Raw genomic sequence first — 15564 nt, forward strand, 5'->3', positions numbered from 1 at the left:
CTGCATTAAAGAAGGGGTGCACCGGTCCTGGAGATACTGCAATACCAGGTCAATGCGTGGAGTGGACAGAGCAAGCTCTTTTTCCATCTCCCTGTTCTAAAAATCCATTTAATATATGGTCCCCAGATAGGGGACGTATCAGATATTAAACTGATAAGAACAGATACTACACTTGATCTTAGCCAAAAGGCCGAGAAGCGATAACCAGAATTGGTTTCAAACTACGGAGCCACCCAAGGATCCTGAAAAGTCCATTTGTGGAGATGAGCTCCTGGACTCCCGTTAAGAAGACATGTTGTCAACCTCTAGATCCCTTACATGCCTGCACTTTTCGGCTTGCTGCTGCTGCAATCCACGCGTTTTAGATCTGCATAACTCCACCTCTTTAAACACAGCACCTTCACCCCCTGCTGTTCCCACCCGCCTCAACACCGTTGGAAGGGAGGAGAACCAATTAAGGCGGGGGGTGGGGTGGAACGAGCAGCTGTCTACCCTTAGCAGGAGGGCTCCTGATTACATACCTCTCCTGCTGCTGCTGCTGCTGGCTGTCCAGCAGCAGACTGAAGGTGGCTGCTGCTGTGCACAGGTATATAAAGGCTCAGAGCCTATTATGACACGCGCAGCCAGCGTTCCATTGCCACATTCCATCTACTGCAGGCAGGATACCTGGCTGGCTGAATGTCGCTGAGAAGCTCACAGAGACCGCCATAAGCAACAGTTTAACAGAATGCCACAGACTAATCAACCAAACTTTTTGGGTTGGGTTCTCTTTTATAGTCTGCAGGCATTAAATGAAAGAAGTCAGTGTTCCAGCAGAAGGAGACAACGTTTCAGAAAAGGCATTGTAGCAAACCAAAAAAGAAATTTTAAGCGCAGCAGAGTAACCAGCGCACATACCTGTTAGCTCAGGTGAGTTTAAAAGGCTGCTGTTGATAACAAGGGCATTTGCTAAATAGATGGTGTGTGTGCAACAATATACTGAAAGGTCAATTATATTGTGCAGCTTATCTCACCACCTGTAGTTATTTAGGTGAAAGCTCCAATGCTTGCCTAATATGTCTGTTTATCCAAAAGGAAGTAAAAAGGGAGAGCTAGAAAGATAGCATTGCATCACATTACATGGCAATGCAATGCACAGTTGCTGAAGTTGAACCAAAATGAGCTTGTAATCTGGCTTCTGCAACTTTGAACATGAAAAATCCAATGAGGAGAAGAAAAGCAAAGCCAAAGAGTCCATCCCAAAATCCGACAAACAAGCAAAATGAACAAAAAACATTGAATTCAATTCTTTCTGATTTTAGAAACTGCATTAAAGAAGGGGTGCACCGGTCCTGGAGATACTGCAATACCAGGTCAATGCGTGGAGTGGACAGAGCAAGCTCTTTTTCCATCTCCCTGTTCTAAAAATCCATTTAATATATGGTCCCCAGATAGGGGACGTATCAGATATTAAACTGATAAGAACAGATTTTTTTTTTTTTTTTTTTTACAAAACCATTCAGGTTTAAAACAATAATGCAGAATAAAAGGTCGTCTCCTCATCTGAAAAAAACAACCATTCCACAATCATTTATCGTTTAAAACTCATCATGATGGTTTCTTTTATTATCCAGTTAAATTGAAAAAATGCAATATACACATCAGAAAAAAACAAAATTACAGACTAATTATATGTTTCCATTTCCGGAATTTCCATACTCCCTCTGCATCCATCCCACCTTTCATATCACATTTATAATAGAAATATAACTTCTCAAGGACCATTTTAACACAATCATCCACCTCAAAACGCTCATTTTTAAACACATACAAGTTCCGGCAATTCCACAAAACCTCCTTCACACAAGCCAAAAACAGCCACAAAATCCTATCCTTTTCACGGTTTAACATGCATAACCCAAACATGACAATTTCAAAATTCAAACGTTTCACCCCAGTCAATTCCATACATAACCCACCCAATTTAGACCAAACATCCTTCGCAAACCTACATGACCATAGAACATGATGGACCTCTTCATTACACCCACACCGCTCTCTCGGACACCTTTCAGACACCGCCAACCCTTTCCTTTTTTGTACACTCCTCACAGGTAAAATCCCATGCAAAGACATCCAAACTAAATCTTTCTGTTTGTTAGACATATCATGTTTGACCAGCTTACACCAGACATCCTCCGCTTCAGCTGACCTTAACCCATTAATTTCACACATCCTATTATCCGCACACATCCTTTTCACCATGCTTTTATTCTTCAGAAAACTCACCATCTGAACTTTCTCAAGATGAAATTTTTTGATAAAACATTCCAATTGTAAGTACCAATAAGGGCATACATAAGCAGTAGGTTTACAGTTATCATAATTCATCCATTTTAACCGATGGAAGACGGAGCCTCCAAGGTATCTACACATACATGCAGCCTTGGATTGCTTTAATAAAAGTCCTGCAAAAAAACTAATACAATTCAGACCAATAAAAGTCTCGATGTTAGGGAATCCTAGGCCACCATTCCTTTTACACCTATGAAGAAATTCCCTCTTGGCCTTCTCTATATTACTGCCCCAAAGGAACACAAAAAGTAATCTATTAATCTTCTTCAAAACTCCAACAGATGGGGGAAAAATCAAAGCTACATAAATAAGCATAGGGAGAATGATACTTTTAATGATTAAAATTTTCCCAGTAAAGGACAGATCACGCAGACGCCATAATTCCAATTTCCTTGCAATTTTACCACCCAGATCCTCCCAACTCTTGTCCCCTTTTAAACTCTCATCCAGACACACCCCCAACACTTTAATCCCCCCTTCCACACATTCCATATCTGCATCACTCACTTTTTTACTACTAAAAAATCCCTTAACCTTACTTTTTCCCAATTTATTTTGAAAGCAGAGGCCACACAAAAACATTGGACTAACCATTTAACCCTTGCGACATCACTCTCAGAATCACACAACACACACACATCATCCATATAACCAATCACTTTAATAGCCTTACCATCACAGCCAGGGATCAAAAACCCCTTTAAAACTGTATCCCTTCTAATAAGCTGGAGAAGAGGCTCCATCACACAAATAAACATGATTGGAGAAAGCGGGCATCCCTGCCTCACCCCTGACAATATTTCAAAAGACTCAGATAAAAAACCATTCACCTGCACCACACTGCTAGCACCCTCATACATTCCCATAATCAATCTAACCAAGCGCTCTGGAAAGCCCATCTTCAACAACACATTAAACAAAAACACATGAGCCACACAATCAAAGGCCTTTTCAAAGTCAAGCGCACATACAATCACACCTTTCTTTCTACTCTTACAATCCTCTAGCACATCCCTCACCAGACAAATGTTCTCTTGTATCCTCCGTTCAGGCACTGCACACACTTGTTCCTCCTCAATCACAGATGCTATCACTTCTCTCATACGACAAGCCAAAATTTTCGCAAAAATCTTATAATCAGCATTAAGCAGCGTAATTGGTCTCCAGTTGGCTAGCCTCTTTCTATCACCTTTTTTAAACAATAACACAACCAAACCTCCCTTCATACACTCAGGCATACTCACTCCGGCAAACAAGGATTTCATGACTTCAAACAGATCCTGAGAAACAACGTCCCAATATTTTGCATAAAAATCACATGGGATTCCATCCTGCCCAGGGGATTTGTTCTTCGGAGACTTGGAGATCACACCCAACAATTCTTTCTCTGTTAAATCATCCATCAAAGCCTGACTTTCACTTTCTGTAACAAAATTTCCAAGTACCTGCAAAAACTCATTCTCGTTCCCCAAATCACACTTTTTCTCCCCATACAAGCCTTTATAAAAATTAACCACTTCCTTGATCACTCCCTCACCATGTACCTCATCACCCTTATCATTCACTAACACATGCATATCCCGTTTACCACCACACATTTTCTTAAAAAAGAAGCGCGTACATTTCTCATTCTGTTCCCTAAACTTCACTCTCGACCGGAATATGATTTCCTTTCCTCGTCCAAACATCCAATCACCCATTTCGTTCTTCATTTTAACCAACTCACTTTTAACATCTATACCCATAGCTCTACATTCATGCAAAAAGGAAATCCTCCTATTTATTTGTGTATATAATAATCTCTTCTTTTTAGCCTTAATATAGCCAATTTTCCTGAAAAAATCCCTAATTCTAACCTTGACCCACACCCACCATTCCAAGATATTGCAAAAATCCCTTTTCCTCCTCACCCAACCATGGTATTTTTTTGAAAAACACCTGAAAACTTGCTTGTCATCCAGAACACTCACATTCATCCGCCACCTCCCTTTGCCATAGAAAAAACCATCCACCTCAAACACCCCAAGCAAACACTCATGATCAGAGAAGCAAACTTTCTCTTGGGAATACTTAACACATTTAACTGCCGGTGAGGAAACAAAAAAATAGTCCAGTCTAGACTCGGCATGGCCATCATCTGAATGATATGTAAAAGGTCCCGGCTTCTCCGACACAGCATCCCTAAGGGAGAAGTCTTTAGTCATTTGGTTCCATAGATTACCTGTAACATCCACTTTAGATTGCCATGAACCTGCCCTTGCTTCTTTTGAAAAAATACAGTTAAAGTCACCAATAACAAAAACAGGCAACTTGCCATGCAAAAAAAAAGTCAATTTTTTGAAGAGTGATAAGCGCTCATTTTTATCCACATTTGCATATATGCAAATTAGTTTAAAGTCCCAACCAAGGTATGATAGAGTGATACAAGCACATCTTCCTTCCAGAATAATAGTTTTCTGTTTTAAGCGAATGTCTCTGTTTTGGATAAGGATTCCAATGCCATCATTTCTGTTAGTATTAGAAAAGGACCACACTGCCTCCCCATACAGCCACTCATTTTGTTTAGGAAATTTAGATAAACCACATTCTTGAACACATATAATGTCACAGCCCTTAGATGCCAAATAGTCCAGAACAGTGGCACGCTTTGTCGCTGATGCAAACATACGTACATTCTGGGAGATTATTTTCAGCCGCAGGACCATAGGTGTCAATGCAGGTTATGGAGACCGGGAAGACCAGAAAAGGAAATCAACATGTCTCAGGCCACCTCAGAAAATTCAAATAGGCTCTCCAAGCCTGCCACATCCTTTTCCTCTAAGAAACCTTCACTAGGTGATATGGGAGTGGCCTTATAAGGTTCATTCAAATGTGAGTCCTCCCCAGAGTCAGATAGGACGGAAAAAGGGTTGTGAGACTCAAAAGACTCAAATTTCTTCTTTTGTAACCTCTTTACAGTTTTACCAGTCTTCTTCTGTTTGGCCAAGGCTTTACAAACGATGGCAGCATTTTCAGCTGAAGGCATCCTGGCAGCCTCTATTTCCTCTGGAGAAACTGACCACTGTATGTCAACGGAACTTGGGGCAGACATCTCCTCAGAGCTTTCCACCTCCTCAATTACCTCACTGAGAGCCGTCTCAGCCCCTGACCCAGAAGGCAACTCTACAGGTGGTGCCACACCCACGTCAGGCTGCACCTGGTCTCCAAGATTTCCCTCTACAGTGATATCATGCACCTCAGCCACAGTGGGAATAAAATCCACCACTTCCTCCACCATTGTAGTAGTTTCAGGAACAACACGAGGGATTTCAGTAGGGCCCTCCTGTGCCTGAGGAGCCCCCTGTCTCTCCCCCCATGTCCTACGTCTCTCAGTATTAAGACGCGCCAAAAAAACCTGACGGCTAACATTAGGACATGATCTACAAGTGTGGCCATTTTCACCACATAAGTCACATATTGCAGGATAGGGACATTCAAAGGCTTCATGCCCTGATTTTTTACAATTCCTACAAGTTACATCAGAGGTACATTCCGCAGCTATATGGCCATAACAAAAACATTTCCTACAAAAAGAGGGCTGACCAGGATAATGTAGGAATCCTCTATTTCCTCCAATGGAGAAATTTGCAGGTGGGTGCATGGTTCCACCAATACCCTCAGGGTCAGATTTGAAACGAGCCCAAAATTTCACATTCCCATTGAAAACAGCAAAAATATTCTTTTGCATGATTCCCCCCCTTATTACTGAGCAATACCGTGATAAGAAAGCTCTAATCAAAGGGATCTCCACAAACGGGTTATACATGTGTACAGTAATGGGCCTTTCAATATTAGAAAACAAAGGCTTAGGGATTATAAATTGTAAATACTCACGATGTCTTTTCTCTTTTAAACGCTGAAAGAAAGTCAAACAGTCTGCTTCCAAGTAGAAAGAAATGTCATAATTACCAGCTTTAGGAAACTCCTGGATACAAAAAATCTTCTCCAGTTTAAATCCCGTCAATTCCATCACTATATTCCGGACAATAAATTCCAAGCCGATGTTATGTCTGTGGTCCTCAATAACCTCCAATCGCACGGTATTCTTTACAGCCGCCATTGTAATGCCCAAGGCACGGATCGCTTTCTCCACCACACGAGCCGAAAATACGCACCCCTCAGCCCAGACCGAGGCAAACACCCCGATCTGAGCCAAAAGGCCGAGAAGCGATAACCAGAATTGGTTTCAAACTACGGAGCCACCCAAGGATCCTGAAAAGTCCATTTGTGGAGATGAGCTCCTGGACTCCCGTTAAGAAGACATGTTGTCAACCTCTAGATCCCTTACATGCCTGCACTTTTCGGCTTGCTGCTGCTGCAATCCACGCGTTTTAGATCTGCATAACTCCACCTCTTTAAACACAGCACCTTCACCCCCTGCTGTTCCCACCCGCCTCAACACCGTTGGAAGGGAGGAGAACCAATTAAGGCGGGGGGTGGGGTGGAACGAGCAGCTGTCTACCCTTAGCAGGAGGGCTCCTGATTACATACCTCTCCTGCTGCTGCTGCTGCTGGCTGTCCAGCAGCAGACTGAAGGTGGCTGCTGCTGTGCACAGGTATATAAAGGCTCAGAGCCTATTATGACACGCGCAGCCAGCGTTCCATTGCCACATTCCATCTACTGCAGGCAGGATACCTGGCTGGCTGAATGTCGCTGAGAAGCTCACAGAGACCGCCATAAGCAACAGTTTAACAGAATGCCACAGACTAATCAACCAAACTTTTTGGGTTGGGTTCTCTTTTATAGTCTGCAGGCATTAAATGAAAGAAGTCAGTGTTCCAGCAGAAGGAGACAACGTTTCAGAAAAGGCATTGTAGCAAACCAAAAAAGAAATTTTAAGCGCAGCAGAGTAACCAGCGCACATACCTGTTAGCTCAGGTGAGTTTAAAAGGCTGCTGTTGATAACAAGGGCATTTGCTAAATAGATGGTGTGTGTGCAACAATATACTGAAAGGTCAATTATATTGTGCAGCTTATCTCACCACCTGTAGTTATTTAGGTGAAAGCTCCAAAATGCTTGCCTAATATGTCTGTTTATCCAAAAGGAAGTAAAAAGGGAGAGCTAGAAAGATAGCATTGCATCACATTACATGGCAATGCAATGCACAGTTGCTGAAGTTGAACCAAAATGAGCTTGTAATCTGGCTTCTGCAACTTTGAACATGAAAAATCCAATGAGGAGAAGAAAAGCAAAGCCAAAGAGTCCATCCCAAAATCCGACAAACAAGCAAAATGAACAAAAAACATTGAATTCAATTCTTTCTGATTTTAGAAACTGCATTAAAGAAGGGGTGCACCGATCCTGGAGATACTGCAATACCAGGTCAATGCGTGGAGTGGACAGAGCAAGCTCTTTTTCCATCTCCCTGTTCTAAAAATCCATTTAATATATGGTCCCCAGATAGGGGACGTATCAGATATTAAACTGATAAGAACAGATTTTTTTATCGAAAGCCCGAATTCGTGTACAAAACCCGAGTGCGCTTAAAAAAGTGACAAGTGCCACAAAAAAAAGTGCACTAGGATGCTGGTCTTCTTGAAACCCTCTCCAAAAGGAGAAGGGTCCCCCAAACCATTCCCCGTCCCTCCGAGCCAGAAGGCCACAGCGAGGAACAGGGACAAATAGCCACCTCCAGCCGGAGCCAGAGGCGACCCAATCTTACCCCCAGCACCTGCCCGAGTTCTCACCCGAGCAAGGCACTGGGAGCCAAAGACTGTGCTCCCCTCCCGGAAGAGGGGAGCCAGCAACGCTCTCCTCCCGAAAGAGGAGAGCCAGTGGGGTTCAGGGGGGAGCGGAACCTGATGGCCACACACTCCCCCCCTAGACCTGCCAAGAGAGGAACCCGTAAGGGAACCGCATCCCGACAAAATCCTAGTAAGGACGTGGACACACGTGAAAAAGTGGACACACAGTGACAAAAAAAAATTAAATAAATAGTGAAGGTTTCACAGTATAATACTGCCCGGACCTTCGACCGGGAATTGAAAAATTCCCCATCCTAAGGCCAGAAGGCCCGGAATAAGGGTGTGTGTGAAGAAAGAAATATTGAAGTGCTAGTGCAAATGTGCCATAAACTCAAGTGGGGTTCCCAATCCCAGTGAGTTAAGGCACCCCAGGGTCACCACTCCTGGGGCACTTCACACTTCGGGCTTTCGATCTTCCCCGGCCCAATGGCGTCGATCCTGGGGGGCCATGCTTTCCACCAGATGACTATATTAGCCACCTGGCGTACTAACAAGCGCCTAAACCCCAGTGTGCATAATGTATCAATCTACTAGGGCGGCCAACATCCAAAACCGCCTTTTCGAAAGATACTACACTTGATCTTAGCCAAAAGGCCGAGAAGCGATAACCAGAATTGGTTTCAAACTACGGAGCCACCCAAGGATCCTGAAAAGTCCATTTGTGGAGATGAGCTCCTGGACTCCCGTTAAGAAGACATGTTGTCAACCTCTAGATCCCTTACATGCCTGCACTTTTCGGCTTGCTGCTGCTGCAATCCACGCGTTTTAGATCTGCATAACTCCACCTCTTTAAACACAGCACCTTCACCCCCTGCTGTTCCCACCCGCCTCAACACCGTTGGAAGGGAGGAGAACCAATTAAGGCGGGGGGTGGGGTGGAACGAGCAGCTGTCTACCCTTAGCAGGAGGGCTCCTGATTACATACCTCTCCTGCTGCTGCTGCTGCTGCTGGCTGTCCAGCAGCAGACTGAAGGTGGCTGCTGCTGTGCACAGGTATATAAAGGCTCAGAGCCTATTATGACACGCGCAGCCAGCGTTCCATTGCCACATTCCATCTACTGCAGGCAGGATACCTGGCTGGCTGAATGTCGCTGAGAAGCTCACAGAGACCGCCATAAGCAACAGTTTAACAGAATGCCACAGACTAATCAACCAAACTTTTTGGGTTGGGTTCTCTTTTATAGTCTGCAGGCATTAAATGAAAGAAGTCAGTGTTCCAGCAGAAGGAGACAACGTTTCAGAAAAGGCATTGTAGCAAACCAAAAAAGAAATTTTAAGCGCAGCAGAGTAACCAGCGCACATACCTGTTAGCTCAGGTGAGTTTAAAAGGCTGCTGTTGATAACAAGGGCATTTGCTAAATAGATGGTGTGTGTGCAACAATATACTGAAAGGTCAATTATATTGTGCAGCTTATCTCACCACCTGTAGTTATTTAGGTGAAAGCTCCAAAATGCTTGCCTAATATGTCTGTTTATCCAAAAGGAAGTAAAAAGGGAGAGCTAGAAAGATAGCATTGCATCACATTACATGGCAATGCAATGCACAGTTGCTGAAGTTGAACCAAAATGAGCTTGTAATCTGGCTTCTGCAACTTTGAACATGAAAAATCCAATGAGGAGAAGAAAAGCAAAGCCAAAGAGTCCATCCCAAAATCCGACAAACAAGCAAAATGAACAAAAAACATTGAATTCAATTCTTTCTGATTTTAGAAACTGCATTAAAGAAGGGGTGCACCGGTCCTGGAGATACTGCAATACCAGGTCAATGCGTGGAGTGGACAGAGCAAGCTCTTTTTCCATCTCCCTGTTCTAAAAATCCATTTAATATATGGTCCCCAGATAGGGGACGTATCAGATATTAAACTGATAAGAACAGATACTACACTTGATCTTAGCCAAAAGGCCGAGAAGCGATAACCAGAATTGGTTTCAAACTACGGAGCCACCCAAGGATCCTGAAAAGTCCATTTGTGGAGATGAGCTCCTGGACTCCCGTTAAGAAGACATGTTGTCAACCTCTAGATCCCTTACATGCCTGCACTTTTCGGCTTGCTGCTGCTGCAATCCACGCGTTTTAGATCTGCATAACTCCACCTCTTTAAACACAGCACCTTCACCCCCTGCTGTTCCCACCCGCCTCAACACCGTTGGAAGGGAGGAGAACCAATTAAGGCGGGGGGTGGGGTGGAACGAGCAGCTGTCTACCCTTAGCAGGAGGGCTCCTGATTACATACCTCTCCTGCTGCTGCTGCTGCTGGCTGTCCAGCAGCAGACTGAAGGTGGCTGCTGCTGTGCACAGGTATATAAAGGCTCAGAGCCTATTATGACACGCGCAGCCAGCGTTCCATTGCCACATTCCATCTACTGCAGGCAGGATACCTGGCTGGCTGAATGTCGCTGAGAAGCTCACAGAGACCGCCATAAGCAACAGTTTAACAGAATGCCACAGACTAATCAACCAAACTTTTTGGGTTGGGTTCTCTTTTATAGTCTGCAGGCATTAAATGAAAGAAGTCAGTGTTCCAGCAGAAGGAGACAACGTTTCAGAAAAGGCATTGTAGCAAACCAAAAAAGAAATTTTAAGCGCAGCAGAGTAACCAGCGCACATACCTGTTAGCTCAGGTGAGTTTAAAAGGCTGCTGTTGATAACAAGGGCATTTGCTAAATAGATGGTGTGTGTGCAACAATATACTGAAAGGTCAATTATATTGTGCAGCTTATCTCACCACCTGTAGTTATTTAGGTGAAAGCTCCAAAATGCTTGCCTAATATGTCTGTTTATCCAAAAGGAAGCAAAAAGGGAGAGCTAGAAAGATAGCATTGCATCACATTACATGGCAATGCAATGCACAGTTGCTGAAGTTGAACCAAAATGAGCTTGTAATCTGGCTTCTGCAACTTTGAACATGAAAAATCCAATGAGGAGAAGAAAAGCAAAGCCAAAGAGTCCATCCCAAAATCCGACAAACAAGCAAAATGAACAAAAAACATTGAATTCAATTCTTTCTGATTTTAGAAACTGCATTAAAGAAGGGGTGCACCGGTCCTGGAGATACTGCAATACCAGGTCAATGCGTGGAGTGGACAGAGCAAGCTCTTTTTCCATCTCCCTGTTCTAAAAATCCATTTAATATATGGTCCCCAGATAGGGGACGTATCAGATATTAAACTGATAAGAACAGATACTACACTTGATCTTAGCCAAAAGGCCGAGAAGCGATAACCAGAATTGGTTTCAAACTACGGAGCCACCCAAGGATCCTGAAAAGTCCATTTGTGGAGATGAGCTCCTGGACTCCCGTTAAGAAGACATGTTGTCAACCTCTAGATCCCTTACATGCCTGCACTTTTCGGCTTGCTGCTGCTGCAATCCACGCGTTTTAGATCTGCATAACTCCACCTCTTTAAACACAGCACCTTCACCCCCTGCTGTTCCCACCCGCCTCAACACCGTTGGAAGGGAGGAGAACCAATTAAGGCGGGGGGTGGGGTGGAACGAGCAGCTGTCTACCCTTAGCAGGAGGGCTCCTGATTACATACCTCTCCTGCTGCTGCTGCTGCTGGCTGTCCAGCAGCAGACTGAAGGTGGCTGCTGCTGTGCACAGGTATATAAAGGCTCAGAGCCTATTATGACACGCGCAGCCAGCGTTCCATTGCCACATTCCATCTACTGCAGGCAGGATACCTGGCTGGCTGAATGTCGCTGAGAAGCTCACAGAGACCGCCATAAGCAACAGTTTAACAGAATGCCACAGACTAATCAACCAAACTTTTTGGGTTGAGTTCTCTTTTATAGTCTGCAGGCATTAAATGAAAGAAGTCAGTGTTCCAGCAGAAGGAGACAACGTTTCAGAAAAGGCATTGTAGCAAACCAAAAAAGAAATTTTAAGCGCAGCAGAGTAACCAGCGCACATACCTGTTAGCTCAGGTGAGTTTAAAAGGCTGCTGTTGATAACAAGGGCATTTGCTAAATAGATGGTGTGTGTGCAACAATATACTGAAAGGTCAATTATATTGTGCAGCTTATCTCACCACCTGTAGTTATTTAGGTGAAAGCTCCAAAATGCTTGCCTAATATGTCTGTTTATCCAAAAGGAAGTAAAAAGGGAGAGCTAGAAAGATAGCATTGCATCACATTACATGGCAATGCAATGCACAGTTGCTGAAGTTGAACCAAAATGAGCTTGTAATCTGGCTTCTGCAACTTTGAACATGAAAAATCCAATGAGGAGAAGAAAAGCAAAGCCAAAGAGTCCATCCCAAAATCCGACAAACAAGCAAAATGAACAAAAAACATTGAATTCAATTCTTTCTGATTTTAGAAACTGCATTAAAGAAGGGGTGCACCGGTCCTGGAGATACTGCAATACCAGGTCAATGCGTGGAGTGGACAGAGCAAGCTCTTTTTCCATCTCCCTGTTCTAAAAATCCATTTAATATATGGTCCCCAGATAGGGGACGTATCAGATATTAAACTGATAAGAACAGATACTACACTTGATCTTAGCCAAAAGGCCGAGAAGCGATAACCAGAATTGGTTTCAAACTACGGAGCCACCCAAGGATCCTGAAAAGTCCATTTGTGGAGATGAGCTCCTGGACTCCCGTTAAGAAGACATGTTGTCAACCTCTAGATCCCTTACATGCCTGCACTTTTCGGCTTGCTGCTGCTGCAATCCACGCGTTTTAGATCTGCATAACTCCACCTCTTTAAACACAGCACCTTCACCCCCTGCTGTTCCCACCCGCCTCAACACCGTTGGAAGGGAGGAGAACCAATTAAGGCGGGGGGTGGGGTGGAACGAGCAGCTGTCTACCCTTAGCAGGAGGGCTCCTGATTACATACCTCTCCTGCTGCTGCTGCTGCTGGCTGTCCAGCAGCAGACTGAAGGTGGCTGCTGCTGTGCACAGGTATATAAAGGCTCAGAGCCTATTATGACACGCGCAGCCAGCGTTCCATTGCCACATTCCATCTACTGCAGGCAGGATACCTGGCTGGCTGAATGTCGCTGAGAAGCTCACAGAGACCGCCATAAGCAACAGTTTAACAGAATGCCACAGACTAATCAACCAAACTTTTTGGGTTGGGTTCTCTTTTATAGTCTGCAGGCATTAAATGAAAGAAGTCAGTGTTCCAGCAGAAGGAGACAACGTTTCAGAAAAGGCATTGTAGCAAACCAAAAAAGAAATTTTAAGCGCAGCAGAGTAACCAGCGCACATACCTGTTAGCTCAGGTGAGTTTAAAAGGCTGCTGTTGATAACAAGGGCATTTGCTAAATAGATGGTGTGTGTGCAACAATATACTGAAAGGTCAATTATATTGTGCAGCTTATCTCACCACCTGTAGTTATTTAGGTGAAAGCTCCAAAATGCTTGCCTAATATGTCTGTTTATCCAAAAGGAAGTAAAAAGGGAGAGCTAGAAAGATAGCATTGCATCACATTACATGGCAATGCAATGCACAGTTGCTGAAGTTGAACCAAAATGAGCTTGTAATCTGGCTTCTGCAACTTTGAACATGAAAAATCCAATGAGGAGAAGAAAAGCAAAGCCAAAGAGTCCATCCCAAAATCCGACAAACAAGCAAAATGAACAAAAAACATTGAATTCAATTCTTTCTGATTTTAGAAACTGCATTAAAGAAGGGGTGCACCGGTCCTGGAGATACTGCAATACCAGGTCAATGCGTGGAGTGGACAGAGCAAGCTCTTTTCACATCTCCCTGTTCTAAAAATCCATTTAATATATGGTCCCCAGATAGGGGACGTATCAGATATTAAACTGATAAGAACAGATTTTTTTTTATCGAAAGCCCGAATTCGTGTACAAAACCCGAGTGCGCTTAAAAAAGTGACAAGTGCCACAAAAAAAGTGCACTAGGATGCTGGTCTTCTTGAAACCCTCTCCAAAAGGAGAAGGGTCCCCCAAACCATTCCCCGTCCCTCCGAGCCAAAAGGCCACAGCGAGGAACAGGGACAAAAAGCCACCTCCAGCCGAAGCCAGAGGCGACCCAATCTTACCCCCAGCACCTGCCCGAGTTCTCACCCGAGCAAGGCACTGGGAGCCAAAGACTGTGCTCCCCTCCCGGAAGAGGGGAGCCAACAACGCTCTCCTCCCGAAAGAGGAGAGCCAGGGGGGTTCAGGGGGGAGCGGAACCTGATGGCCACACACTCCCCCCCTAGACCTGCCAAGAGAGGAACCCGTAAGGGAACCGCATCCCGACAAAATCCTAGTAGGACGTGACACACGTGAATAAGTGGACACACAGTGACAAAGAAATTAAATAAATAGTGAAGGTTTCACAGTATAATACTGCCCGGACCTTCGACCGGGAATTGAAAAATTCCCCATCCTAAGGCCAGAAGGCCCGGAATAAGGGTGTGTGCGAAGAAAGAAAATTTGAAGTGCTTGTGCAAATGTGCCATAAACTCAAGTGGGGTTCCCAATCCCAGTGAGTTAAGGCACCCCAGGGTCACCACTCCTGGGGCACTTCACACTTCGGGCTTTCGATCTTCCCCGGCCCAATGGCGTCGATCCTGGGGGGCCATGCTTTCCACCAGATGACTATATTAGCCACCTGGCGTACTAACAAGCGCCTAAACCCCAGTGTGCATAATGTATCAATCTACTAGGGCGGCCAACATCCAAAACCGCCTTTTCGAAAGATACTACACTTGATCTTAGCCAAAAGGCCGAGAAGCGATAACCAGAATTGGTTTCAAACTACGGAGCCACCCAAGGATCCTGAAAAGTCCATTTGTGGAGATGAGCTCCTGGACTCCCGTTAAGAAGACATGTTGTCAACCTCTAGATCCCTTACATGCCTGCACTTTTCGGCTTGCTGCTGCTGCAATCCACGCGTTTTAGATCTGCATAACTCCACCTCTTTAAACACAGCACCTTCACCCCCTGCTGTTCCCACCCGCCTCAACACCGTTGGAAGGGAGGAGAACCAATTAAGGCGGGGGGTGGGGTGGAACGAGCAGCTGTCTACCCTTAGCAGGAGGGCTCCTGATTACATACCTCTCCTGCTGCTGCTGCTGCTGGCTGTCCAGCAGCAGACTGAAGGTGGCTGCTGCTGTGCACAGGTATATAAAGGCTCAGAGCCTATTATGACACGCGCAGCCAGCGTTCCATTGCCACATTCCATCTACTGCAGGCAGGATACCTGGCTGGCTGAATGTCGCTGAGAAGCTCACAGAGACCGCCATAAGCAACAGTTTAACAGAATGCCACAGACTAATCAACCAAACTTTTTGGGTTGGGTTCTCTTTTATAGTCTGCAGGCATTAAATGAAAGAAGTCAGTGTTCCAGCAGAAGGAGACAACGTTTCAGAAAAGGCATTGTAGCAAACCAAAAAAGAAATTTTAAGCGCAGCAGAGTAACCAGCGCACATACCTGTTAGCTCAGGTGAGTTTAAAAGGCTGCTGTTGATAACAAGGGC

At 44.6% G+C, this 15564-nt stretch overlaps 4 non-coding genes and 5 pseudogenes across 4 annotated transcripts; all 9 read right to left on the minus strand.

Moving 5' to 3' along the window:
• Positions 1-11: 11 nt before the first annotated feature.
• LOC141220590 (U2 spliceosomal RNA) lies at positions 12-202 on the minus strand. Its single transcript, XR_012288794.1, has one exon. It is a non-coding gene; the product is annotated as a U2 spliceosomal RNA (small nuclear RNA).
• Positions 203-1315: 1113 nt separating this feature from the next.
• LOC141220681 (U2 spliceosomal RNA) lies at positions 1316-1517 on the minus strand (annotated as a pseudogene).
• A 6143-nt stretch (positions 1518-7660) lies between these two features.
• LOC141220663 (U2 spliceosomal RNA) lies at positions 7661-7839 on the minus strand (annotated as a pseudogene).
• Positions 7840-8633: 794 nt separating this feature from the next.
• On the minus strand, positions 8634-8725 carry LOC141220768 (U2 spliceosomal RNA; annotated as a pseudogene).
• Positions 8726-9843: 1118 nt separating this feature from the next.
• On the minus strand, positions 9844-10034 carry LOC141220591 (U2 spliceosomal RNA). Its single transcript, XR_012288795.1, has one exon. It is a non-coding gene; the product is annotated as a U2 spliceosomal RNA (small nuclear RNA).
• Positions 10035-11149: 1115 nt separating this feature from the next.
• On the minus strand, positions 11150-11340 carry LOC141220593 (U2 spliceosomal RNA). The gene has a single exon (XR_012288797.1). It is a non-coding gene; the product is annotated as a U2 spliceosomal RNA (small nuclear RNA).
• A 1115-nt stretch (positions 11341-12455) lies between these two features.
• LOC141220594 (U2 spliceosomal RNA) lies at positions 12456-12646 on the minus strand. Its single transcript, XR_012288798.1, has one exon. It is a non-coding gene; the product is annotated as a U2 spliceosomal RNA (small nuclear RNA).
• A 1115-nt stretch (positions 12647-13761) lies between these two features.
• On the minus strand, positions 13762-13942 carry LOC141220674 (U2 spliceosomal RNA; annotated as a pseudogene).
• A 789-nt stretch (positions 13943-14731) lies between these two features.
• On the minus strand, positions 14732-14823 carry LOC141220769 (U2 spliceosomal RNA; annotated as a pseudogene).
• Between the last annotated feature and the right edge of the window lie 741 nt (positions 14824-15564).

Source organism: Phyllobates terribilis, unplaced genomic scaffold, assembly GCF_046119375.1.
Source record: "Phyllobates terribilis strain yellow unplaced genomic scaffold, ASM4611937v1 Scaffold_298__1_contigs__length_2340664, whole genome shotgun sequence".
In the NCBI taxonomy this organism is placed as follows: Eukaryota; Metazoa; Chordata; class Amphibia; order Anura; family Dendrobatidae; genus Phyllobates; species Phyllobates terribilis.